The following is a 27,718-nucleotide window of genomic DNA, read 5'->3' on the forward strand; positions in this document are numbered from 1 at the left end:
AATATAGACCAAATTGGCAAGGGTACCCAAAATTAAAAATCTAAGTAAAAGCTTTGAATCAAATAATTTAATTTTTAATGAAATCAAACAAAGTTTAATTTTGGACCCCAATTTGGACCAACTTGAAAACTGGGTCCATAATAAAAAATCTAAAAAATGTTCCAAGAATTCAACTTTTATTGAAATCAAACTAAGTTTAGTTTTGGACACTTAAAAGACCTAAAGGTAGACCAAATTGAAAACGGGACCCAAAATAAAAAATCTAAGTAAAAGCTTTGACTAAAATAATTTAATTTTTGATGAAATCAAACATAGTTTAATTTTGGACCCTTTGAACCTCATGTGGACCAATTTAAAATGGGGCCCAAATTCCAAAAAATTAATATACGATTAGATTCAGCATATTAAAGAACCCCAAGAATTCAAGAATAAAACCCCATTGAAATTAGTCAAGAACCAAGAAATTTATACAAAATATTAGAAAAGTATTGTTTTTTGGCCCCTATAATTCCTAAACAGTTTGGGCTGTAACACCAAAAACTAATCCCAACCTTCCATTTTTGGTATGGAACCTTGTGGTTCAATTTCAGAAAGATCTGTACACTTACACACAAGTTATTGTCTGGAAATTGGAAAAATGCTTATTTGGACCCCTTTTTAGGCCCTTAATTCCAAAATTGTTGTGAACATAACCCATAAAATCATTCACTTAAACTTAAGTTATTGTCTGGAAACTAAGTGTCTTTGGAAAACACAGACAGCTACAATGTTATACCAAAATTGTTTGCTGTCATATAAAACAATCTGTTAAAAAAAATTGCTGTAAGAGCGCTAATGCAGCCATTTTCCATAAATTTGTAATTTCAAAGGGGTATAACTCTCTTCAAAAAAGTTGATTGGCCACCATTATAGAAAATAACAGTAACGAAGTTATTTGAGATCTCTGATGATTTGTGATTAGGATATTTTGACAAATCACGATCAAATTTTAACCATCTTGACACTTACTCATTAGTATGTAGTAGCAGAAAATGAATGCCTGACAACTGAGTTAAAGAACATTTCTATCCTCTTATATAAGGGAACAGCAAGTCTTATAAAGTACATAAAATTCAAACTGAAGTGAGATGAAATTTATCATGAAAGTCAGTGAAGTGGAAAATTAAGTAAGAATGATGTTTAAGAATGAAACATATTACTGAAGCCAAATTAAAATCTGTGTGGTTCCAGTTACCCTACCTATTTTACATTTTAGTCTTAATAAGAGCCTACCCTAAAGATTTAATGGGGGGATTTTTCATTAAGTCGGAATAATTTGCTCATATAGACTCAACGCAATTTTTTTTTTAAATCCCTACCTATCTACAATGTACCCTACCTTTTGTTTAGATGTAACAAGTTGGGGTCAATATAAAAAAGAAGATGTGGTATGATTGCCAATGAGACAACTATCCACAAAAGACCAAAATGACAGACATTAACAACTATAGGTCACCGTACGGCCTTCAACAATGAGCAAAGCCCATACCACATAGTGAGCTATAAAAGGCCCCGATAAGACAATGTAAAACAATTCAAACGAGAAAACTAACGGCCTTATTTATGTAAAAAATTGAACGAAAAAAAATATGTAACACATAAACAAACGACAACCACTGAATTACGGGCTCCTGACTTGGGACAGGCACATACATAAATAATGTGGTGGGGTTAAACACGTTAGCGGGATCCCAACCCTCCCCCTAACCTGGGACAGTGGTATAACAGTACAACAAAAGAACGAACTATAAAAATCAGTTGAAAAAGGCTTAACTCATCAGATGGACAAAAATACAAGTGGACGTGGCCCGGTACTTATACATCCCGACACAAAAAAGACACAATGAACAGATCTGAGATTACTTGCAGTTATCTGACAGCTAGTTCAAAGCCACTAACAACTAAAAAAAATCTTGCCACTAAAACTAAACTATCAATCCGTACACATCCAACATCCAATGGATTTAGTGTAAAGACGTCATAAACAGCCAGAGAAAAACATGACCTTGTACAATGCCAAGTTACAGGTATCGATAGATTGTAGATCCATGAATATGTATTTACATATAACATACTAGGAATATTTAGCTAGCTTTTAATTTACTGATAACAAAATCAATATTTATACCAATAAAAACAATATTCAATGACCTCATTACAGTGTTGAATAGGTAACCTTTTAGAATAAGTTTATTTAAAGGAGCGACAAGTTTTCATGGGTCATTTCTCAATTTCCGGGCACGGTTAACAACATTTCCGTAAAAATGAGGATGTGCTATCCTGTTTGAAATAAGTTTTCTACAGGTACAACCAAACTTCAAAACCAAATCTTTATATCTATGGAAAAATTTAGTAAAGGTTTTAAGTAATTTATGGTAATGGTATCCCTGGTTTAGTAATTTACCAGTAATACATAGTCAAGTCAGAATAAATAGCTGTGCCACGAGTGCATGATATGCCCTTGTCTGGATATTAAAGAAGTTTTATGCAATAAGCAGAAATAGTTTTGAGATACAGCACGACATGTGAAAAAAGGAAAAAATATACAGATTTTTAGATTAATATAACTAAGAAGTGTGTAAAGTTTTAAGCAATAGTCATTAATGGTTTTTAAGATATGATGAAACATGTGAAAGTCCCCCTTTTTTTTTTACAAAAAACTCAATAACTCTAAAGTAAAAGTTTGAATCACCAAAATGTATACAGATCTTTAGATTGATATAACTACGAAGTGTGTTAAGTTTTAAGCAATAATTATAAATCATTTATGATATACAAAGTGATATTAACCCCCCCCCCCCCTTTATACAAAAAACTCAATTACTCTAAAATAAAATTTTAAATCATCACCAAAAAGTATACAGATCTTTGGATTAGAATAACTAAGAAGTGTGTAAAGTTTAAAGCAATAATCAGAAATCATTTTTGAGATACAGCGCAACATGTGAAAAAAACACACCCCTGTTTTAGTTATAGAGTCCCGTTACTCAAAAAGTTAAAATCCTATTTTCATCAAAAAGTATAAAGATTGTTTGACCATCATAAGAAACAACTATCTTCAGTTTCATGAAATTTGGACAAGGGGTTCTCAAGTTACAGTGCGACAGTGGATTCTGGACAGACAAAAAAGTAATACAGTAAGGGACAGCGGGAAGCCAGACATTTGTATACCATTATATGTCACGTTAAAGTTTTGACGTGGGTATAAAAAGTGGGGTATTCCCTGTTTAAGAGTGTACCAGTGTTTAGAAAAGGTATACAGGGTCTTCCTTTTCTAAAATTAATGGTATGAAATTTACCTATGAGCATTTTCAACTACATATCAGTTGTATTTGTAAATACTTAAAGCATTTCAGGAACAACAACGCATGATTAACTGAAGCATTGCTTTTTTCTAGAACTAAAAAAATGCAAATCTTTTATTTAGAAATCAATTGATCAAGCTACATGCTCCAGGTGTAACTGACCAGAACTGAATTATGTTCACCTCTATTGAAAAAAAATCTATTGGTTGAATTTAAATGCCTAAGTGATTAACCATTTTTTGTCATCTCATAATTGATGAAAGATCAACCTTCTTTCCTATTGCTTCTTCTGCTTCTGTCAGATAATAGCCATAATTAACCCATGGTTTGGTGCGCATATTAGACCACCCCTCTCCCCAAAAATTTTAAAATTTAATTCAGCTTTGTCATATGATACATATACATGCCTCATACATTTCAGATCTTTTCATTCATTTCATTCATTTATTAATATATAAAATTGTGCAACATCTAAAACTGTCTTTTAATAATGTTAATAATTTAAACAAAAATTGACAACGGAGTGGATTGGGGGTACTGTGTTTTTTTTTATATTAATCGGTTAACTTCAATCATAGCATTTACCGGTATACTCGACTCATTTGAATTTGTAAACTTTTATTGGCATGCGAAATTTGGACTTGAAATGAATATGGTGGATCGAAGGTAACAATAAAAGACATTAATCTAGCCATAAACAGAAGAGACATGAAAAGTCGGCTTAGCAAAATACAGGTTAAAGTCCCTAAATATACTTAAAATTCGTTCTTCTTCTTTTTGTGATATCCAGTAATCCATCATATTGATCTTTGTTTACTAACTACTGCGCATGCGTACTAGGATAAAAATATAAAAAAAAAAAATTTATAAAAGAATAGTACCAGCAAAAAATAAATAAATCCTAACATGATATTGACATGTGGTTAAAACTATTTACATACCTGCTAAGGTTTACTGTTCAATATTGTAGACAATTGTAGGTGTCAACTTTTCTCTAAAATATTTAGTGTCGCGGAAATTAACGTGGGAGAGGGAGGAGGAGGAGGTCACATTTCAGTGGCGGATCAAGAAATTTTCATAAGTGGGGGCCTACTCAGTACTGGCTGATTAAGAGGGAGCCCGGGCCTACTGGCTGATTAAGAGGGGCCGCTCTCGTCACGCTTCAGTGATTCCCTATATAATCAACCAATTTTTTTTCTCAAAAAGGGGGGGGGGCGGGTTCCCTGGGCCCCCTAAATCCGCCTCTGCATTTGGAAGCAGTTAATTCCATTGAGTAATTGTTAAAGGATAAAAGGAATAATTTAAACAGTAATTTTTATGTCACTGCGACAATATGGTCACGTGAACAATTCAAACAGAAAACTAAAGACATTATTTATGTCTGAGACTACTATAACACATAATAGTAGTCTCAGTTTATTAAGTACATTATGAGTTTAGTTGGGTTTTTTTTTTTAAGTCTGCGTTTTTGTAATAAAGGAAGGCCATTTAAGAGTATTTAGCATGCCTGTATGATAACGATTAGTCATACCTAGTCGCACTCCGGGTCATCTCAAGTGTATTGTATTGTTCACCAGTATGAGGGTTCCAAACCAAGCAAGCCGCATACTCTAGTTTTTGTCGAACATGTACAAGTGTCGTAAGTAGGTAATCCTGAGACTTAATGACGTCCTTTATGTTTGGGATAGATGTTTTGATATTTTTTTTAACAAAGTCTATGCTTTTGTTTGCATTTGCAATAATATTGTTTGTGTGTTGATCAAGTTCATTTAAATCAGGTTGACGGTAATATCAAGATATTATGATGAAGAGATGATTCTATACAGTATGACTGCGACGAATGTAATTATGTTTGACGGTAGCTTTCTTGTTTGAGGCAGTGTCAGAATGAAAAGCCATCAGCCAGTCTTCTGTTATCAATGGTTGTATCATATACGGTATATAGTCTTCGTGTGTTTTAGAGCTTTTTCCTAAAGCATGTAGTTTAAAGGTTTGTTTGGCTTGTTTGCTTTGTTTGAATAAACTTTTTCTCAAGCATCAAATAACATGTAACAAGCTGCAGCCCCACCTATATATTGAGTGCAATCATAGTGTAAATCTTAATTATAATGCTCGAGCAAACAGTTATACAAACAAATCAAGCAAGTTCATATTAAAACCTTTAAACGTGACATGCTTTAGGAAAATAGCTGTAACTCGTTCTCGACATTTAAGATCACTGAACTTATATATAAATTCAAGAGTTTATCTAAAAATGAGGGTACTTTTTCTAAAAATGAGGGTACTTTTTATATGGCCTCCCAAATACCGTTTCGATCCCTAACATCACTGAAGAGACATTTATTGTCGAAATCCGGATCTGAAGTACTAAAAAAAATATTGACACCGTATTTTTGTGGCATAACATCGTGGCCACAAGTTAAAAAAAAAAAAAAAAAAAAAATTCTGTTTAGTATTAAATTTATATTAAGATCCATTTTGTTACATCTTGTGATCAATTTTATTTGGCAATCGCCAATGGCAGTCAGCAGGGTTAAAGATCATCAGTTGTTCGACCTGTTAGTCAAATGCGTTTTGTTTAAATATACTTTTTCACTTTTTTTATCTTTTGGAAAATGTTGTTTGTGCTGTTTTTAGACCCTTCTACAACGAAATTTGTTTTACATGCACACGTATAAAAATTGCGGTTTTTATCCAACGCATTTTTATGGTACCGGCAAAGAAAAAATAAGACGATTGATAATATAAGGAAGTTCCAATCATGACTTTTATAGTAAAATAAATAACCATTTACTCGACAAATACAATACTAACCAATAAATAGATAGCCGGCCTTTATTAACCATGAATCAGGAAATTAAGGACGAACTATGAAACAGGACTTCACTAAAACTTTAAACTGGGACTAAATATTGAGCCATAGACTATAACTTAAGTCAAAATAAGTTTGTCAATAGTGAGCCATAGACTATAACTTAAGTCAAAATTAGTTTGTCAATAGTCTAGGTCGACTCAGTGTATTCAAATAAAATTACACGCGGCTTCCGTAAGACAGGTAACGGTCAAGGATTTGAAAAACGGTCCTCCGACAATCCAATTTTGAGATTGAAGTGTACATGTGATACAGATACTTGTTAAAAGAGTTTGCAGATGCGGATTAAGGGGGGGGGGGGGTCATATTGCCCGTCCCGTTTTTATTGTGGGGAAAAAATGGTTGATTATTCAGGGAATCACTGTCAAAGCATGACTGGACCGGGCCTCCTTTTTAAGCAGTCAGTAAGCTGTCAACGTATATTTGTTCCACCTAACAGAAGTTCCACTGGAAACATGGTTATAAACAATGTCATAATACCTATTTCTGTCGGAACAAATATTCTATACCATTTATTCCATTAGGAACATATACTGTAATATTTATTCCTGTGGAAATAAGGCCGTGTTCACATTGACCTAAATTCGGTGTTGTGTGAGTGTAACTCACACGTAAACTAAACACAATTGCGTTCCCATTGATAAAACTCAATGTTTACATGTAGTTTAAATCATGTTTTATCTACACACAGTCGATAGTCAATGTAGGCCTTGTGTAGGTTAAGTGTACACAAAACTAGGCATTTAGGACATTAGTTTTACCGTGTATATATTTAAGGAGGAAACTATTTTTGAGTAAAATTGATATTTTTGATAATTATTAGTATAGTTCTTTACAGAAATTGTTGTCTAAATTTTACAGATTTTTTTTGTTAAAAACAAATTCGCGTACTTTATTAACCCCTGATTAAGACTCAAAGCAGCATCATTGCCGAACCCATAAGGCAGGAACCAATTGATTTTCGGGAAGGGGGGCTATTATAGTTGAGTATAAAACATAAAGGCATGGGGGGGGCTATTATAGTTGAGTATAAAACATAAAGGCATGGGGGTGGGGCTATTATAGTTGAGTATAAAACATAAAGGCAAGGGGGTGGGGGTGAGCTATGGATTTTGTTTTGGAAACAAAAAATGTTTCCAGTTTTTGGCCCTGAAAAAAAATTTGTTTGTTTCACCCTCAGCTGCCACTATATATATATATAATGCTAAAATTGATTTCGACTTGTCACCAAAATTTGTCCTGGAAAAATCAATAGCCCACGCCCCTCTACCCCCCCTTTTCCCTCCCTAAAAAATGAAGTAAATAGTTGCTGCCTAATTCATTTGAAAAGGTCTTCCCGAATCGACTTGACGTACATAGAAATATTTGCCACTGGTCTTTACTCAAACAACGATTCACGCATAAATGCATGACTAAAAAAAGTGTGGGGTAAATGATATGTTTGTCTAGTATCTCAAATCCGTTAAATAACACTTAAAATAAATTAAAAAAAACGTGACCCTATTCTTTTACCAAATACTCCTTGGAGAAGAAATACCATTTGAAACAAACAGAAAAGATAAAAATTTAGAGATCCCTTATAACTCAATCCTTTTTTCGGCTGTAAGCACGCTGCTGCAGCTAACGTTTTCTACTGCGTAATCGAGACATCTCTAGTATATTCAAACTACTGCAAAATATAAAAATGGCTTTCATAAAGTAGTAACCACTTAACTTAAAAAGGGGGAGGGTTATTTTTTTTTTATCTGAGTAAGATTTTTTTTTTCGCGCGTACGTTTTTATTCCTTTTTTTCGATGCTGGTGATCAAATACATTTTTTTTTCAATATTTAACACTATAATGTATGGGGAAACTCTTTGATTCAGAATATTTCTTTTATCATCTGTATGATCATTTTTTTTTTTATCAAATTGGGGATCGGAATATTTCCATTCCCACCCCATCCACCCTTTTGAAGTCAAATGGTTGTTCCCTTACCGCTAGAAAAATTGTTCCAAAATTTTGAATTCAGTTCTACGTAATGAACATTTAAATGACACATAGTTTACAAGTGAGAACAAATCTTATGTACAGGTAGCTAAACAATGTGTATAGATGTGAACAAATGTAATGTGAAACCAGTGCACACTTCACTAAACTAATTGTAAACATGTTTACTCTACACGGCGTTTGGTGTGAACACGGCCTAATATTCCAGAATATTTTTTTCCTTTTGGAACTTTATATAACGTATAAAATTGAGAATGGAAATGGGGAATGTGTCAAAGAGACAACAACCCGACCAAATAAAAAACAACAGCAGAGGGTCACCAACAGGTCTTCAATGTAGCGAGAAATTCCCGCACCCGGAGGCGTCCTTCAGCTGGCCTAAAGAGTAGAATGGGGCTGAATATTGAAATACTACTTTTTGATAAATATTCCTAAAGTAATGAACTAGAGCAGTTCTCGCTCGGACACACACTCCATAATCTAGTATATTATAAGAGCATAAACCTGAAGCACGGGGAGGCACTCTACTGTCTCCACACGGCACTAAAGACAAACTCTGTAAAAAATAAAATTGAGAATGGAAATGGGCCTTCAATAATGAGAAAAATCAATACTGTGTAGTCAGTTATACAAATTCCCGACATTACTTAATGTGAAACATATCAAGCCAGGAGAAAAGGGGCCTTTTAAACCTAGCTGCTCCGTGGGAGGAAAGGCTCCATGTTGAAGACCGTACATTTACCTATGGGATTTTGGGATCAGGACCCCTCCTATCTTCCCTCATAAATTGTGTGTAACTGTATGGATCTCTGTGACATTGTACCACAAGGTTCCGTATAACACAAGGAAGACTGGGATTCAGTTTGGGGTTAATTTTCCCAAATATGTTGGAATAAGGGGCCAAAAAACAGGGCCAAAAAAAGCATTTTTCTACTTTACAGACAATAACTTGTGTTTAAGTGTATGGATCTTTATAAATTTTTACCAGAAGGTCCAATACCACTAAAGGAATGTTTGGATTGATTTTGGGGGTTATGGTCCCAATTGTTTAGGAATTAGGGGCCAAAAGGGGGCCAAAAATAATCTGATTTTTGTATCAAACAATAACTTATGTTTAAGTGTATGAATCTCTCTGAAATTAAACCACAAGTTTCCATACCATGAAAGGATGGTTAGTATTGACTTTGGGGGCTTATGGCTCAAAATGTTTTGGAATAAGGGGCAAAAAAGGGGGAAAACTAGGTATTTCTGGTCAATGGACAATTAAGACACTTTAAAAGCAGTGTAAGGGATGTAATTCTAAAACATTTAACATACAATGTTGGGTATGTTTTCGGATTTACTCCCTTACACTACTTGTATATTATGTATAAAAAAAATGTCATATTTTGGACTAATTGCACAAAAAAGGGGTTTGGTGGTAGTTTTCAACTAATTTTTTTTTCAAATTTCTCAAATTCCACATTTTTGAAAAGTTTAAAGAAGAAATCTTTAATTGCAATATTACGCAATATATTTGTAAGATCTTGACATATGTTTTGTGTCAGAAACTTATATTATGTCAAAAATTTGGTCGCAATCCAAATTCAGAGCTGTTTTCAAGCTTGAATGTTGTGTCCATACTTGCCCCAACTGTTCAGGGTTCAACTTCTGCGCCCTGCAGAGCACCTGGTTCATATCAGTTAAGATATTAGGATTAGGCACATATCATGTATATTTTTCGATACTGTGTAATTTGAACGTTTAATACTAAAGAAATGGCTAATTGAACCGAGAAACTTCTTCTCGTAACTTTCGTGCATCCATGCACATTTGAGTATTTGTGACTTTAAATAGAATATTCAATATTATCTAGGCCTAGGATATAGTAAAACTTAGTCTGACTATGTCAACGGACAACCCGCTTAGGACATATTGTTAGTGTGAATAATTTTGTTATTGTTGATGTTATCTTTTACTTTGGCATTGTTGTGAACCGAACATGATGAAACTACAAATTCTGCTCACCTGGTCATAAAGGTTCATTTAGGAGCAAATTGATAAATTTGAGAAATATAGTTTTCTTATTTGTTTTGAACATTTAAGCATATTAAGGGATCTAGCTATTCATTGCATTGCATTACTTGTATTATGTTTAATTACAATACATGTTAAGAAATAACTTAGGAACAATTACTTATGATTGTTTATTTTTGATGTAGCTTTTTACCTTCTCCTGGGAAGTTTGTAGTGAAATAAAGAATTACAAGAAACATTTTGTTAGTTATTAGGCATTACAATAAAATTACCTACATGATAGCGTCCTTTTAATGAACGGTCATACCATATGAAGAGTTTAGAAGTATTAAAAGTAAACTGTAACAGAGTGTTAATTACCCCGACCATACGCGTACAGGCGGACCATACGCGTATGGTCGGACCATATGAGTACATACTCATATGGTCCAGAACAGTTACATGATCATGTTGACTCATGGAGAGTACAAATTATCTGATAAGTCAGGGACTTTCTACACTAGAGTATATACTTAAGTATAGAAAGGCCCTGGATAAGTCTTATTAGGTTTTACACATGAAAATGGCGAGAAAAGATGGCGACAGTGTGATTTCAACAATTAAAGCATATCCATGGTTATTCATGACCCAAATATATCCACAACTGTCAACTCAATCTCGTAAACTGTTAGAAGTGGTGACTTCAACTTCAACACTGGGCCACTTAGTAAGTTCAAACGTTTCATTTTACAAGAAATACTTTATCAAGTTAAGTGAATCCTATTTTGACGACAGCTTCTAAATAGCAAAATAACAAATTCAAGATAAATGCTCGCTTCTTTTTAATTTTCATGAGAACCTTCTGTGTGAAGTTATACCCGTATACAGAAATTGCTAACAAAAGCACGTAAGTTTCACATGTGAAGCACATGAGATGCAAGTAAGAATTGTATGCAAATCAGGTTGCTCACATGTGCAGTTTGGTAGTTCATATATGCCCACTGACAAAAATCTAACATAATGCTCACATGTGCAATTCAAACCTCAGCTGAGATTTATCATCCATGTTAGTTTTATGTTAGTTTTGTACTTTGAAAAGTTTTTCCATTCTTTTAACCATTCTAAACTAACCTACATCATTGCTCATATGAGCTTTTTCAAAATGACATGCCCAGTCATGTACTTCCTGTAAATTCAAATTCAAAGCATGCAATAATTGGAGGGAGACGGATATGAAAAATGTTAAGCCCTATATTGTGCTATCTGAAGAAAATGGCATTGTTGAAATCTGATAAAACCAGTGTGGCTGTGGTTAATTATTTGTAAGTTATCATTTTTATTTCTGGTTCATTTTTGTGTTATATTCTGAAATATATTACAATTTTAGTCCTTTATTGGAGTATTATTTTGCAGATTGCTTCAAATAGGTATTACATGTATATAATAGATAATTCCTTTTTAAACTTTCTGAAACACTATACTTAATCGGACATTCAATATGTACTACACTTGCAAGTCCACCTATTGGTTTTAAAATGTAATGTTATGTTTTTAGTCATCATGGTTTTAGTGACCAAATAAAATAAAATATAAAAATCATAATTAATTGACAGTAATTAAAGAATAACACTTAACATGATGTGTCAGTGTTTTATTTTAAATTAAATTATTTAAGATATTCATTTAAATTTGAAAAATATTCCTATTTGAAGCAGGCATTTTGTTTTGATCTTTAGATACACTTTTATCATCATCTGGAAATAATTAGATAACAAAATCAAATGGGTCAACTAATATTCACGTGGTTATTTGTATATATGAGCAATCTGAAAAAATGCACATGGGAAACAAAAGCTCATAGGAGCATTTGCACATGAGGTTTTAACATGCAAATTAGGGTAGTTTCATATGTGCAATTTTTTGCCCACAAAATGCTCACCTAATTTGCATGTTAAAAACCTAATGTGCAATCATTTTAGTTTTTAACGTGAGCATCTTATGTGGAAAATGTTAGCACGTTTTGGTAAGGGATGCATATGGTATGCATGAAGGAAAAGTCGGCAAGAAAAGGAGCACAGTTGGTTCAAATAGCATTAACTATACTGTCTGTTAAAACAGTTTTTTTTACATTACAGTTCTTCGATGTTTTCTTTGATTTCTGAATCAATGTAACCGTACAAGAATTAAGAATTAAGAATTTTAGTAATCTAATATCAAGAACCCTGTAAAGGGCATCATTTTACAACAATATTATGCACAATATGATTGGAAAAAACAAAACAGAAACCTAATACCATACTATAACGTTATGGACAGGATCAGAGCCTAACACAACATGTGTCTTCCATAACTATTACATCAAATCTCATAATAAAATTATCTTTAGGTAGTTCTTTAAAATTAATACAAAAAGTGTTTACTTTATCAAATAATAATTTCCTCTGTTCATTATATAAAAGATAATTTACTGTAAAATGGGTCTCATCTTCCATGTGATCCAATTTGATCCATGTGATAAGCGGTGATGACATAGAGACTGCACGAGTTCTCTCTATGTATTTTTTACTATATCTATCTTTCTCAATTCTAAGATCATGAGCACTTATTCTCATTCTACATATAGCTCTTCTTTAAACTTTATACATATACTGTATGTGACTTGCCCATCTGGCAATAGATGATAGGGTTATACAAAGATGTTTATGTTTTGTCACTTCTGAAATATTTTCTAGTATCATCTGCAAACAGTTTTATTTTGTTTGTAACTACATCTAATATGTCATTCACAAACAATAAAAGCAGAAAAGAGCCCAAGATTGACCCTTGAGGGACTCCTGCCTTGACAGTATTCCAATAAGAAAAAAAACATTTACTCCAATTGTTGTCTTTCAGAAAGATAACTTTTGAACCAGTTAAGCAAATTACCCTTTATTCCATATTTTCTTAATTTATACAGAAGTCCCATATGCCAAACGCGATCAAATGCCTATGACACATCAAAAATAAATCTGACATATTTCCCTTTGTCCAGATTTTTTACAATCTCATCATATAATTAAAGTAATTAAAGTAACTGATTTATAGTAGAATCCTTGATACGGAACTCTGATCAGTTAATATTGCATGATCATGCATGTAGTTATGTAAAGACTTTTAAAAAAATATTTCTAAAACAATAAGTAACAGAGATAGACCTGTAGGTTGAGACACTGTCCTGATCTCCTAAATACCCTTGTAGATAGGTGATACGTTTTCAAGTTTCCAATCACTGGGAACTTTTCCAGTTTGTAAGCTTTTATTAATTATGAATGTTAGAGGTGTAACCAGTGATGGGAACATTACCTTAAGAAATTTTGGAGGTAGCTTTTCAGGTCCAGCTGGTTTGTTAATATTTAAAATTTGGGAATGTTCAATCACTTCCTGCTCTGTTATTACTATGTCAGACAGCTCATAGGGTGCCAAAGGTGGGACATTAGGCAATTGCGGTTCTGTGTCAAATCTTGATATTGAGCAAAAATAATCATATATGGCTGTGGCTTTTTCAACGGGGTGAATAAGAATCTCTCCATTTACATAAATAGAAGAATTTTGACTCTTTATTTTTTAGATTTGCAAACACTCTTATCTATTCTCCACCACTTTCCCGGGGGGGGGGGGGGGGGTATCGACTAGGGAATTGTGCAAATTAATCAGGTACTGACTGTTTTGCCTCTCTTACTAGATCTATCACTTCATTTCTAAGTCCTTTAATTTTTTTCCAATCTGAAACTAAATTTCTTGATTTAGCTTTTTTAACGTGTCACGGTACTTTTCTATCCCAAATTCATGTATTTGGTTTTGATGTTATATTTGTTATTCCCATCGGATTTTGTCTAATGCTTAATCCGTTTCTGTATTTGTTACATTTTAATGTTGTGTCGTTGTTCTCCTCTTATATTTAATGCGTTTCCCTCAGTTTTAGTGTGTTACCCCGATTTTGTTTTTTGTCCATAGATTTACGAGTTTTGAACAGCGGTATACTTATTTGAACTATCACCATGCCTGAAATTTGTAAAGCTTGGTAATATTATATCTGAAGATTTGTGCATTTGTAAATATACTTTCAAATACTTCATTAATAAGAACTATCTTTAAAGAAATAAAACACTGCATTCTCAAGTACATGCATTACTTTTTTGTAGATACGTCTGTTTCAGTGTTTGTTATTTACAGTCCCCTTTATAAATCATTAAAGTTACAATTTTGTCATTTAAAGATTAAATATTTATTTCAGATTAATTTTGCACATCTTGGAGAGAAATTAAAACAAATGGAATGTAGCAAAGTGATGAGTGCTGAATATGGAAATTGTTTGAACGGCGGTATACAACTGCATGTTGCCTTTATTTGATAAATTTAATGATATGATGAATGTTATGAATCTATAATCATGATAATTGTTTATTTTAAACTGACTTTGAAATAACCTATAGAATTTCCATAACAACATGTACATGTAGTTTCTTTCATTTACAAGCTGATTTAATCATTCATAATGTGATCAAGCACATAATCCTCTTTGTAAAAGTGGTGGTTCCAAGATTTGACAATCAAATATTTTAAAGGACTAATATATGAATAGAATTTTCAGCAATAAAATATTGGCTTCATATAATTATTGAGTCAAATAATTCACTTGCCCTAAAAATATATAAAGAAACTGAAAAAAATAACTCTTGGATAATAAATATGATAAATCTTATTTCAGGACTTGGATTTCATTTTATTAATCTAAATCCTATTGATATTAAAATGTATTTAAAACCCATTCAAGAGAGAATCAACAATATAGCCTTCCAGAAGCAAGAGACTGACATCAATCAAAATAAAAAAAATAAACTTTTTTAATATACTATATAAACCAAATAGTAGACCCTCGTATGTTGATTAATGCAAATCCAAATGTAATAGATCAACATTATATATATATAACTATGTGAGAGATAACCTCATTAAAAAATTAAATAGTTTTCCATTGAATAATAAATTAACTTCTTTATCATATAACTTGCTTATATCAATTCTAAATAGTAATTCCCCAACAATATTAAAAATTGTTGTCAACTATTTGAATGAATGCTTGTTGGTGAGAAATTCATTATTAAAAGGTAATTGATTTTTGTAATAATGTATATCACGGTGGGTATGGTTGTCCTGCGAGAGAACGTACTGTGCTGGTGATTTGGTCCTGACGGGTGCTGGTGGGTCCTGATTCTGTGCTGGTGGGTTTGTTTACATTGTATCAGAACGGCAATAAAACGACTGTTTTGTTGCTTAATTTTTCTCTGATGCGTCATAAGTACCATGCAAAGTATATTACAACAATATAAAATTGCAAAAGTCGTGCAAGTTCGTTAAACGGAATTGTCCTGACGATGTGCTGGTGATAAGAAAAACGGTCCTGGTTCTGTGCTCCTATGTCCTGGTTCTGTGCCTTTATATTTTAGTTAAAAGTGGCAAATATTCAGTCAAGATCATTGATGCTGTACTGTTATTGACTACTAGTAATTAACTGTTGTCTGCTTTCTTGAAATTGACATTGTTATGAATCTGTTTACTGTTATTATGAGAGAGAAAAAAAACTATTTTTTATTCTTTTTATAATTAACTGTGATTTTATTTATTGGCCTGTTAATGGAACCCTTCTTGTCCCCTTTTAAGATAAGAAAATATGTTTACGATTTTCGGGATTACGATCATTTTGCAAGATCGCCAAAATACGTTGTAATTTATACAATACTTATATAAAGTATATGATGTTGTATGTTTGTTGTCAATGGACAAATTTCCATAAGAAACCAAAGAAAGTATGTGTTAACAACCATACGTCATTGTACGACCTTCAACAATAACCCATAAAATAAAAATGTAAAAGGTTTTGTATAAAAATGGAGAGCAAAAATATAGAAGAAAGGACTTTCTGAGCGTTTGAATCATATGTCTTTAGCAGCTTAAAACACATTTGTTTGTGAAAAATTGAGTGCTGACTATAAGAATGACAATAGTATTGCGGGTTTGTTTGTTTGGTTTTTTTTGGGGGGATGGGGGATAAGTTAGAGCGAGGTTACAGTGAAAGTGTTAAGCTTGGAATAGTTTCCCGTAAGATTTAAAAGTTGTATTTTAAAAGAAAAATGTATCTTACAGCTATTAAGAATCACTTGCTGTATCTGTAAGATTTTTTCAACATATTTTTTTTGTCTGAACGGTTATCAGGTATTTTTTTCGAAAGTTCGATAGAACACTAAAAAAAATCACTATTTTATGAAAGGGCAGACTAGAATATGTCAGAGAATATGTCAGAGAATGAAGACGAGATAACCTAGAGAACATTAACAAAACTAAGATTTCTTAGCTTTTTCATTTCAAAATTCCAAACTAAATAAATATTTTTGATAAAGAATTACAGGGGAGGAAGTGAACAATGTGTCCTACTTTTCTATATTTAAATATTTTTATGAATAAAAAATCAAATGTGCCTTAATTATGATTGAAAATGAGTAAATGGAAAAACTACCAAACTAAAATACATTTTTATTTTAATATTGGTAATATCACTAAGCTTTTAAGTTTTGTGTGTCAAACACACCATCTCTGTAGTAATGACTCCTTATTAAGATATTTCACATCTCCATTTTTTTTCTGCATTTTTTTATATTGTGAATTCTTAGTATTATTATATTAAAATGTAGACTTAATTTATATTTAAAAAAACTGAATCTAAAGCCAGATAAATCAAACATTTTTGTTTCTATCTATCCGTTTTCAGGACTTTAACAATCAACGTAAACACGCCTGGAAAGTAAAATGCGTACTCGGCTGTCTGTAATCGACCATTTTTAGACTCCCTCCTAAAAAACAATCCGGGGTGGGGGTTCAGAGATGCAAATTAAGTACTTAGATCAATATTTTATATTTTCGTGTATGGTTTATCACCCCCTCCTGTGGCCTGTCAATTACGAAAAAGTGCAAACTGCAATAGTATCAAAACAGCACAGACAATGAATAATAGAGATATAATTTTGTACATATGCATGTATCAAGGGGAAACTTCTTGCAAAGCATTATTATTTATAGTTCATTATTGTATTTAGTAGAAAAAGAGAATTTGGTGAAAATAAAATCACTATTTTTGTAGAAAATTCACAGACCTTTGTACAGAAATGTTTGTTATGTTTAGCATGGGATCAACACAAGGGTACATTATCCTTAAAAATCTATTTAAAAGTATTTGAAACTAACGTTTGCTTTGTTAATTGTGCCTTCAATTTCAAAAATTAAAATATCTCGTAACTTCATACTACCAATTGAGTATAAAACAAGTAAATAAGTTTAAAAAAGAAATTCTTAGATTAAACACCTAGATTTAACTTTTTAAAGTCATAACAGTTTAAAACAATACAAATCTACACACACAAATAACTGGCTTAATTTCAACTGATTTTCAACCCGAATCGCTATAAGATCATATATAAGCTCAACTGTGTCGAGGGATCGTGTGAGGTTCATTTATTGTCTTTGCGTCCGTATTACAATGACCAAATGTTACCAAATGATTTTTTCAAGAGTGAATCTAGGAAAAACAATATTCATCAACAAACCAGACCACTGTCTGTTAAAACGTATTCGATTTTTTAGTTACAGCCAATTTCATTGAGTATGTAGGCAAATGTTATATCTTTGGTTAGCTTGCTTGTTAGCTAAACCGTGAAGTCATTGTTATGTAAGGTCTATACCCTCCTTTCGAATTAGCCTGGTCCTACAGATAGAAAGATGTGTCATTTGTCGGACTAGTCTACTCTTAAAGTAGGGTAGTTTACATAACCTAACAATGACTTTTCTGTTCAGCAAGCAAGATAACCAAAGATATTCCCTTTGTCTACACACTCATTGAAATCGGCTTTAATATTGCAAATGTTCAAGCAATTAGGGCAAAACTTACCGAGTAAAAAAAATCAAAATGTCTATCACCTTGCACATTTCAGAAAATTCAGATCAGATAACGAAACTGGGTCCAGCAACATTTATAAGCAATTTAAGATTTTGACCCTCACAGTTTCCATTCACCACAAATATTCTCGTTACAACGAATCAAATACCAGTTGCAGCCTTTTGTTTATCTATTAATATATATATACGGATAAAGTTATGAAAGGCAGCAGGGTCACCAGGGTGAGGAGTCCATGTCATCTGAAATAAATGCGAAGCATAGATCTAGAAAGCGGCAGATAATCATGGCATTAAAAAAACTCTCTTCTTTTCGACTTTTTTCGAACAAATTGACACATAAAATGAATTATATAGTATTATGGAATTTTTAACTTGTGTTCAATTCATTGGTTACACCTTTTAGTAGGATAACAGTCCTGTCAAGTATGAGCTGGGTAAAATATTTCAGAAAAGAAGATGGAAATGTGAAAGTTTCCGTGCGTCAGGTGCAACAGCATACGAACAGCTAACATGTCTCGTCAGGGTGAAAGCTAAAAAGTCCATGAAAATTTGATTTAAAACCTTTATTCGTTCCAACAAAGATATTGTGATTTTGTTGAGGATTTAACCATCTACGACAACAAAATTTCTTTTTTTTTTTTAGAATTTACAGCTCTTCTATAAATATATGCAAAGCAAACCATTGATTAAATTGCTTGCTATGATTGTTTGGATGTTTTTAAACGACAGGTAAGTAGTCTGTTTACTATATACTACAATTTATTTGGAAAATAAACATTAACTTCAATTCCTGTCAGTTTGTATTTGTCCAATCAAATCCCAGTATGTATTGAAACTCCGCCTACCTATTGTTTGAAAACATCCAAGCAAACATAGCAAGCAAGTCCATTATAGTTTTTTTTGCATGCTTTTATAGAAGAGCTGTACTATATAATGCAAGGAAGCGTTTAAGTCTTTCGCCAAAAAATACTATCAATTTCTTTTTGTCCTATGTAAACTTACGTACCATTTCCTTCCATTCATGATCATTAAATTGAACTGTAAAATATTGCTTGGTACCTTCTTAATTCCTTTATGAGTCTTATGTAAACATAATTATGACAATAACTGTTGTGAAAACAAGATTCACTGCATACTTTTAAAGTTCTGCTTCATCAAACATTAAAATGTGAACTTAAGTTTTGAGACTTTTTTAATCTACAGTATTTGGATTTTTGTATATGAGAACATGGTTTATCTATTAGTTGAAAATGCGGCTGTGAACTAGCTTTCAGTACCTGCAAGCATTCGTTATTCAATAATGTGTGTCTTTGTGTTATTATTTTATGTAATAAATTGTTGTGTTGGTACACCACTGTAACAATGAAGGAGGAAATGAGGAGGGTTGGTTGGGTGGAAGTGGGGAGGGGTATGCGGAGCGCTAACAAACATGTCTATGCGGCATTGGCTTTGATCATTGTTGAAGCATCAATGTAAGGGGCATTTAAAATATCTTAATAAAACTATTCTTATTTTAGATACTATATATTGTTATCTGATATTGGACAAAAGATGTTGCCCTTTTATGTAATTATTTAATACAAGTTACGATCATTTCAAAACACATATTAAACAGCCAAATGGATGCACAAGAGCTAAAATAGGAGTCATAGATCCTATTGACAACAATTATCTGCCCAATTTTATTGATTTTGTAACATTTGTTTCAAATATGACCAACTTCTTATCCAAAATCACCAGCACCGTATCAGGACCCACCAGCACAATGACAGGACCCACCAGCACAGTATCAGGACATGAATAAATTGAGAAAATGCTAAATGTTAATAAATTGCAATGTTTTTTCACAAAATAGTTTTGTCGCGTGGATTGCGGTATAGAAAGCGGACTCTATGAGCATTTTTGTTTTATTTTTTCAGTTTCTTTTTGTGTTACGCTTACTGAAAAAGTTTAGAGGGTCAACTTTTTAATGGTTTTAACCCATAAGAAACAAAATTGAAAAATCTCAACCGTTTTCTTCCATTTTTTATGAGTGAAAACGTCAAAAATCATTATTTTCGTCTTTGTTTACATTTTTTCATTGATCACCAGCACCCGTCAGGACCAAATCACCAGCACAGTACGTTCTCTCGCAGGACAACCATACCCACCGTGAATAAATTAACTTCTTTATCATATAACTTGCTTATATCAATTCTAAATAGTAATTCCCCAACAATATTAAAAATTGTTGTCAACTATTTGAATGAATGCTTGTTGGTGAGAAATTCATTATTAAAAGGTAATTGATTTTTGTAATAATGTATATGCTTCTCTTTAAATTTTTATATATTTCTATCATAACAAGTGTGGACACAGATGAGTGTGGATAGTATGTTTGAATGTTTGACAGTGTTTTATGATAAATGTAGTTCTATGATTTTCCTATATGTGTTATTAACTGTGTTGCACGATGACAACCAACCGGAGCATTAGGAGTACTGTTTATTTTAGATTTAGTTTAGTTTTTATGTTCAAGACAGGCATGGAAGAGACACTAATTGCATTAGTTACCAAATGATTATGATAGAATATGTTCCACATCTTTGATTTTGGATACATTTTATAGCTAGGAGAGCGACACATAATAGGTTCAATTTTTCGTGATTTTTTTAAATTGGGAGATGATATCTGAGAACGATATAAGGAGCCTGTAACTCAGTGGTTGTCGTTTGTTTATGCGTTACATATTCGTTTTTTCTTTATTTTTTGTACATATATAGCCTGTTATTTTTCTCCTTTGAATTGTTTCACATTGTCATTTTGAGACCTTTTATAGCCGACTATGCTGCATTAGCTTTGCTCATTGTTGAAGGTTGTGTGGCGACCTGTAATTGTTAATTTCTATGTCATTTTGGTCTGTTGTGGAGAATTGTCTCATTGGCAATCATATCACATTTTTTTTTATATGTATTTGCTAACTATTTGTATGGTTCTATTTATATATACTGAGTGCCAATGAAAACGCAACACTTGGTTTTTCAAAAATAAAATTTATATTAGAAATCATGATCTTTCAAAATGAATTGTTCTTGAAAATTAACAATTCTAACAATAGATCGATATCAAACAAAAATGTTTCATTGTCATCTTTCGGTCGCAATAGATAAACGAAACATCCAATATCGAATCATCAAATCAGTCCTAACAAAAAATGTTACAACCCTGTTGTGCAGCGCAATCTCGACAGCGCCGTGGAATTGATCATCCCGGACGTTTAATGTGATCTTGAGGAATGTTATTCCACTTGTCCCGCAAAGCAAACTCAAGCTGACTTTTTGATATTGGTGGTGGTTTTCATCGTCTAAACCATGTCAAATCTGATGCAAAATTTGCTCTATCGGACCTAAATCTGGCGAAATGCATGACTTTTGGCCAAGGCGGGTGCCAAACGTCTATGTAACCACCACTGACGATTTTTGGTACATAATGAATGATTTTTGGTCTACACAATTGGATGTTTACGCCAGACGGCCGTTAAGATGTCGGCTGTGGTGCTCTTTAACTGTTGAATTTCTGCGCAAATGGTGCTTTACTGAAATTGCTCCAGAGGATCTACCGTGACCACCATTGAACTCTCGTGACCTTTGGACATCCATCAGAGTCGATATCGGATATGTTAAAGACCAAATGTATTGGTTTTGCTGAGCGTTTCTTGCTTTTTGAACCACGGGATGTGGCTTATCATTAACTGGTCCATTTTTGTTGAATTTGTGGATGATTTGGGTTATTGTAGAGTCTTCTCGAAATTGTATGCTGTGAAAGGCTTCATTGGATCATGCCGGAAACTGCATGTCACTGGTTGTCAGAAAGTCCTGGCATTTACTCAGATGTTTATTGCAGTTTCCTTACAATAAGGGTGGGAAAATTCATGACATTAGCCAAGCTTTAAATGACAAAATCGTGAAAATGGTGCGTATATTGAAAAGCGGTGAACTCGGTTTATGTCCGTTCAAAATAACCCTTACTTCGCATTTGTTCCAAAAATCACCCAACCGTAAAGTTGTCGACAATTGTCTTTAAAGTCATTTTCAACCAACTTTACAAAGTTCTAATATAAAATAAATAAAAATTATCAGACTTTTTTGAAAAACAAAAGTGTTGCGTTTTCATTGGCACTCAGTATATCTTTGTGGTGGCTTGTCAGTATCATTAGTAAAACACTTTAAAATGTTGAATTGATCCTCAGATTAGAAGAAATTTATTGGTTTTTAGTATTTAATGACAATGCCTAACATGATGCTTGGGCCTGATGAGCTAGAAAGTAAGCTTCTGTGCTGTTTTCTATCAATTCTTTGATAATATCTCCTTCAAAGCTGGTGAAAGCAAAACAAATTTGGTCAATGGACAAATAATGTTTGGTTCAAACAAAAAATAAAATGCTTTTATCTCCCTGTTACTTACATTGTACATAGAAATGATAATACTTGGAGACATCCTTGTACATGAGAGTTGTCTGTAAAATCTTTATTTCACAAAGAATGAATTGCATAACAATGAACCGAGCTCAAAGCAAAGCACTTTAATAATACACTTAGACAGAGAGCTCAATCCAGTGATATACTTTGTACTACAGGTCCTTCATGAACAGCCATCAACCAGAACCATATCTCAATAACATGCCATTCTACATGGTTGGATCAGAAGTCCTGAAAAAGACATGATTTTTTTTATCGTATTTAAAGTATATATGCATAGGTTAAAACTTTCACAAATCTGTGGTATAATCATTCAGTGTCTGGCAACTATCAATCGCTTCATGCACAAACTGATATAGGTTGAGCATGAGTGCCCCTCTGTTGGAAATAAAAACATACCTCCACCTAATTTTAGTCAACTGATGAAGAAACATTCAAAACTATAAAATGTTATCCAAGACTTGTCAGTGTCTATATAGCTATTCACCATCGCCACTGAATCAGTGATATATGTACACATAAATACATGTAAGACTAAAATTAAAGTACATATATAAGACTAAAACTGACATTCGGTCTTTACCTTCATTCCCCAAGTCCTGTTCAAATCTAATTCATGATAAAATAAAAATTACAACCAATGAAATCAAAGGCCAATTGAGAGCCCCCCCCCCCCCTTGTCTGGAAAAATATGGTTGATTATTTAGAGGACCACTGGAGCATGATCAGAGTGGGCCCTCTCTTAGGCAGTCAGTGGGCCCGCACTTATGAAAATTTCTGGATTCGCCACTGGAAATATCCCTCTAATAGACTAGCGTTTAAATCCCAGTTTTCTAATATGGTAGCTAGGTGGAACCTAAAACTAAAAAATTTGAAAAAAATATTTTAAATATATTTCAAATGCATGTATATGTGATAATATAAATTCTCCAAATTTCACTGTATTTTCCCTTTTGATGTTTTTCAGCTACAGCCAGTTTGGTGTGGGTTGATGTTTGATTGTTGTACATGTTATATATCGACATGAGATTTGTTTATATACATAATACTTATTTCCCTAAATTCAAATAAAATAGATGTGAGAAATTAAAGGAAACCATATGCAAATATTAAAAAAATAATTTGCATTTGTTCTGTTGATTGATAGTGGTACACATATGAAGAAATGGTGAAATCACTTATATATAGTTCTGATCAAAAGTTTCATGATAGACATGCATGGTAAATAAGTAGTAGGTTGTTTGAAGTTTGCAGCATATTCAACTTTGAAAATCTTTTTCAGGTCTACAATCCATATAAAAATCTGTATATATGTGGTATAATTTCCAATGAGACAGCTTTCCAGAGGTTAAAATAACAAAGTAATTATAGGCAACCATACAGCCTTAATAAGTGAGAGAAAAACAGTCTAGACATGTTAAGTAAGCAACAATTAATGTAATGGCCTGATTTGCAACTTATAAACAACAGGTTAATAACCCCCCCCCCCCAAAAAAAAATAAATCAAAGAGCAGATTGCTCTGAGGGATACGATTGCCGTTGTTTCGTTGACACATGTACATGTATACATGTAGCTGGATAATATTATTTTCAAAACTAATTCAACTGCACATGTAAAATAGTTACAAAATAGCCAATCCCGGATAAAAGTGTATGAACAATGCGATTAGGCCTATTGTGTTTTATTTTTGTACTATCAATTCCAAGTTTACTTTCCACAGCAGTCACTGAGACTCAGAGTGAGAGAAGGTATTTCACTTCGTATCTTATCACCTATTTTCCTACGTTAATTCTAGGAGGAACCCCATTCCTAACTCTTTAAATATTTAATTTCCTTTCGGTCAGTGATCATGACTCCTTTCCGTACACATTTATCGGTTTAAATTTCGATCATTTTTAATATAATACACTTTATTGACAGAACGAGCTAATACTCGACGTATTGTTTTAATTCAGAATTCACGGAAGGGAGACAACTCGAAACAATAATATGGAAGACTCCATTTCGCCTGAAGGGGTGTTCTACGATGTGGACTATATTTATTTCAATTTAAATGATGCATATGATTTAAAATTATGCAACAATAATAACCTTCAATAGCAGACATGCATAGAAAAGATCCCATGAGTTTAAAATTAATTAATTGAGTGGGGAATCCAGAGCAACCATTCAATCGAAAACCCCTCGAAGTCAAGAAAACTATACGCATGCACATAATTTCCAAAAAAAACCTGGAGCAAGAACGTATATTAAATGTTTATTAAACGATCTAGATAGTTCTCTATTTCTTTATGGAAGTACAATCTCAAATATCAGTTTCATAAAGGTAAAATATAAGAAAAACTCCACTTCAGTTCTTATATGACAGAAATAGATTTATCGGAATTCAGAGAACTCTCGCATTTTATCAAACTGGGAATTCCCTCGAACGTGTTTCTAAATTTAGAAAAACACTAAATATAAATACTGCGTAATTCTGATTTTCCGTGTTGTTAAAAACACGCATATAAGTCAAGGGAATTATCAAACATAAAGATTATGAAAAGAACATTATAGGAAAGTTGTTAAAGTTCAATCCCTTTGTTTGTTTTTACCTTTTAAAGCAAGACAATCATAAGAATCTGAGATGTTCCTTAATGTTAAGAATAAAACGATTGACGTGAGGGCAATGCTCTGAGCCACCAGTATAAGTCTACAGATTGCTTGAAAGCAATCGTATCCCAACAATTGTTCAAATGAAGATAAAGGCAAGCCTGGAGGGGATTCATTACATTTTTCTATCATAATTGAATATCCACTGTCACTCCTTCATTGTATATATGTTATTGTAGTTTGTCTTTAATTTGTTGCCATAGATCTAACCATTTATTGTCAATGTGTAAGTGCTAATAAAGTTAACTTATCTTATGACTTTGGTTATTTTTTGCAATAGAAATTATAGATCATTATAGTGAGGACCAGCAGGTTTTCTTGTAGGACCATCTATATTTTCAAGAACTCTAGTCTGCAAGCATGCATTCCAAAACTCACTGGTCAGTGATTTTTTTGGTATTTCAGATCATAGAAAATTGCCAGATATTTATGATGATCTTATCAATTAAAGATATATTACCATAGTAGTTTTTTTTTTGTTCTAACCACAACCATATTTTGGCAATGAGTGAATATAATTTCATTTATTCATAATTGCTAGTAATATTATGGCTGTGGGCTATTATTCGTTATTTTGCAACCCTGCAAATTAAAACAGATCTGGAGACTGGCATTGTATACTTATTAAAATTTACCTTTTATAATGATTAATTGCCACTCATAACATTTTATAGTTTTTAATTAATGATTATTCCATTGTTGTATTTTCTAGCACTTCTTTTAACATGAAAATTTACCACAGTTCTATGGACAACTAAAGTAAAATAATTTCGTTTGTCAAAGGACAGGAGACTTTCCATGCCTCAAGACTTTAAAAGCTGAAATTGTAAGGCTTTAAGAACCTAATGTGTATGTATATGGTCTGGTCTTAAGCTTCCATAAAAAACATTAAGTATAATTTAAGTCTTAACTTTTTTATTTAGACATATTTTTAAGAAAAATGTAAATAATGTTTTAACTTTGTTCAATGCATTTTTATGATTTCTTTAATTGGAAGAAATAAAGCACTTAATTTATACCAATAACCTTTTTGATTTAAGCTTTCGTATGAACCTTTTTTAAGATCATTACATTAAGCTTACACTGTTTGAAGAGATGTGGGTATATGCCAATGAGACAGCAACTCAACTACAAGAATAACCAAAGGAACATATCAAGATACTTTTTTTAACTGTCTAGTCAAACCTAATGCTCCCTACTGTCATATACCAAACAATTAAAAGAGTAAACGCATGCAGTAATTCTTTAAATACATAATGTTTGTCTCCAATTAATAAACCAGTTGTCTGCACTTGTGTCATATCTTTGTAGAAAAATGAGATGCAGAGAACCATTCATGAAGTGTATACATGGAACTGATATTTACAATGGTCTTCAGAGCTATAACTCTAGCCCTTAGGATTACATTACACTACTATTGCTTGCTAATTCTACTATCAACAGTAGAAAAGAGAAGATTCAGGACTAAGAGTGATTTTTGCAATTTGCTGTGGATGATGACTTAATCAAATTGGGATGCATTGATGAAATTCATACAACGATATGACAGTTAATTAATTCTTTGAACAAGAAAAAGCTGTAGATATTTTCAATGGTAAAAAAAACAAAAAAGTTATGAACTATAAAATGATTAAAACTGTGTTGAGTTTACAATTTTTATAAAAGTGACAACATTTACCTACATGTAATGAAATATAAGAAAACCGAAAGATGCTTTTATTTAGATTGATTGTAAAGTTTACATGTCTGGCTGGCATGCATCATCTGTCTTTCTTCATGGTTCATAAGTCAGTATAACTTTTCAAATGGTGGAGCGTCCTCTAAGATACTAGAAACAAAATGTCTCTAAATGTCTATTTGGTTTATGGAATGATTGCAAGGTGTACAAGTATGTCAGGCTTGGTTTATCTGTCAGACCTTGACCTCATTGTTATGAATCATTAATATCTTTAAACTTGTAGTAGACTTTTATCTGTTAGACTAATAATATAAATCATTTTAGCAGGAAACACATTTCAGCTTGTTTTGGACATCAATCTCTTGGTGAAATTTCTTATTTTACATTTCTTGAAAAATATAATTTATGATCAAAAGAAGATATTTAGAGCAGAATATTTATTTCTTGTTGCTATATTATACTCATAGGATTGAGTCTTTTGTAATTTTTATATGAACATGAAGATTGCATTTTTGGGTTCATGCATAATTTTTTTCTAAGTCAAACAGTCCTAGAATGTAGATGTCAGATTTGCTTAAAATTGGTGTAAGGAAGATATTATTTGAAGCAAACTTTACATATATATCTTTTCATTATTCAGTCTTTTAAGTTTTTGCAGTGAACATTTACATATAATTGTCAATACATTTTTTATACATAAATAACTTTGTTGAGAAGATGCGGTTATAATTGCAAATGAGACGA

At 32.5% G+C, this 27,718-nt stretch overlaps 1 long non-coding RNA gene across 2 annotated transcripts in view; it reads left to right on the plus strand.

Annotated features, from left to right (window-relative positions):
* LOC139486131 (uncharacterized) overlaps window positions 1-26,935 on the plus strand; it is a 57,390-nt gene extending 30,455 nt beyond the window's left edge. Inside the window, exons 1-3 of one of the 2 annotated variants that reach the window (XR_011655485.1) lie at window positions 4,811-5,266; window positions 26,009-26,122; window positions 26,608-26,935. This is a non-coding gene — a long non-coding RNA (uncharacterized lncRNA). Of the gene's footprint in view, window positions 1-4,810; window positions 5,267-26,008; window positions 26,123-26,607 lie in introns of those variants that run through there. The other variant, XR_011655484.1, reaches the window with a different exon arrangement.
* Window positions 26,936-27,718: the final 783 nt, after the last annotated feature.

The sequence above is a fragment of the Mytilus edulis genome, chromosome 8 (assembly GCF_963676685.1).
Source record: "Mytilus edulis chromosome 8, xbMytEdul2.2, whole genome shotgun sequence".
Taxonomy (NCBI): Eukaryota; Metazoa; Mollusca; class Bivalvia; order Mytilida; family Mytilidae; genus Mytilus; species Mytilus edulis.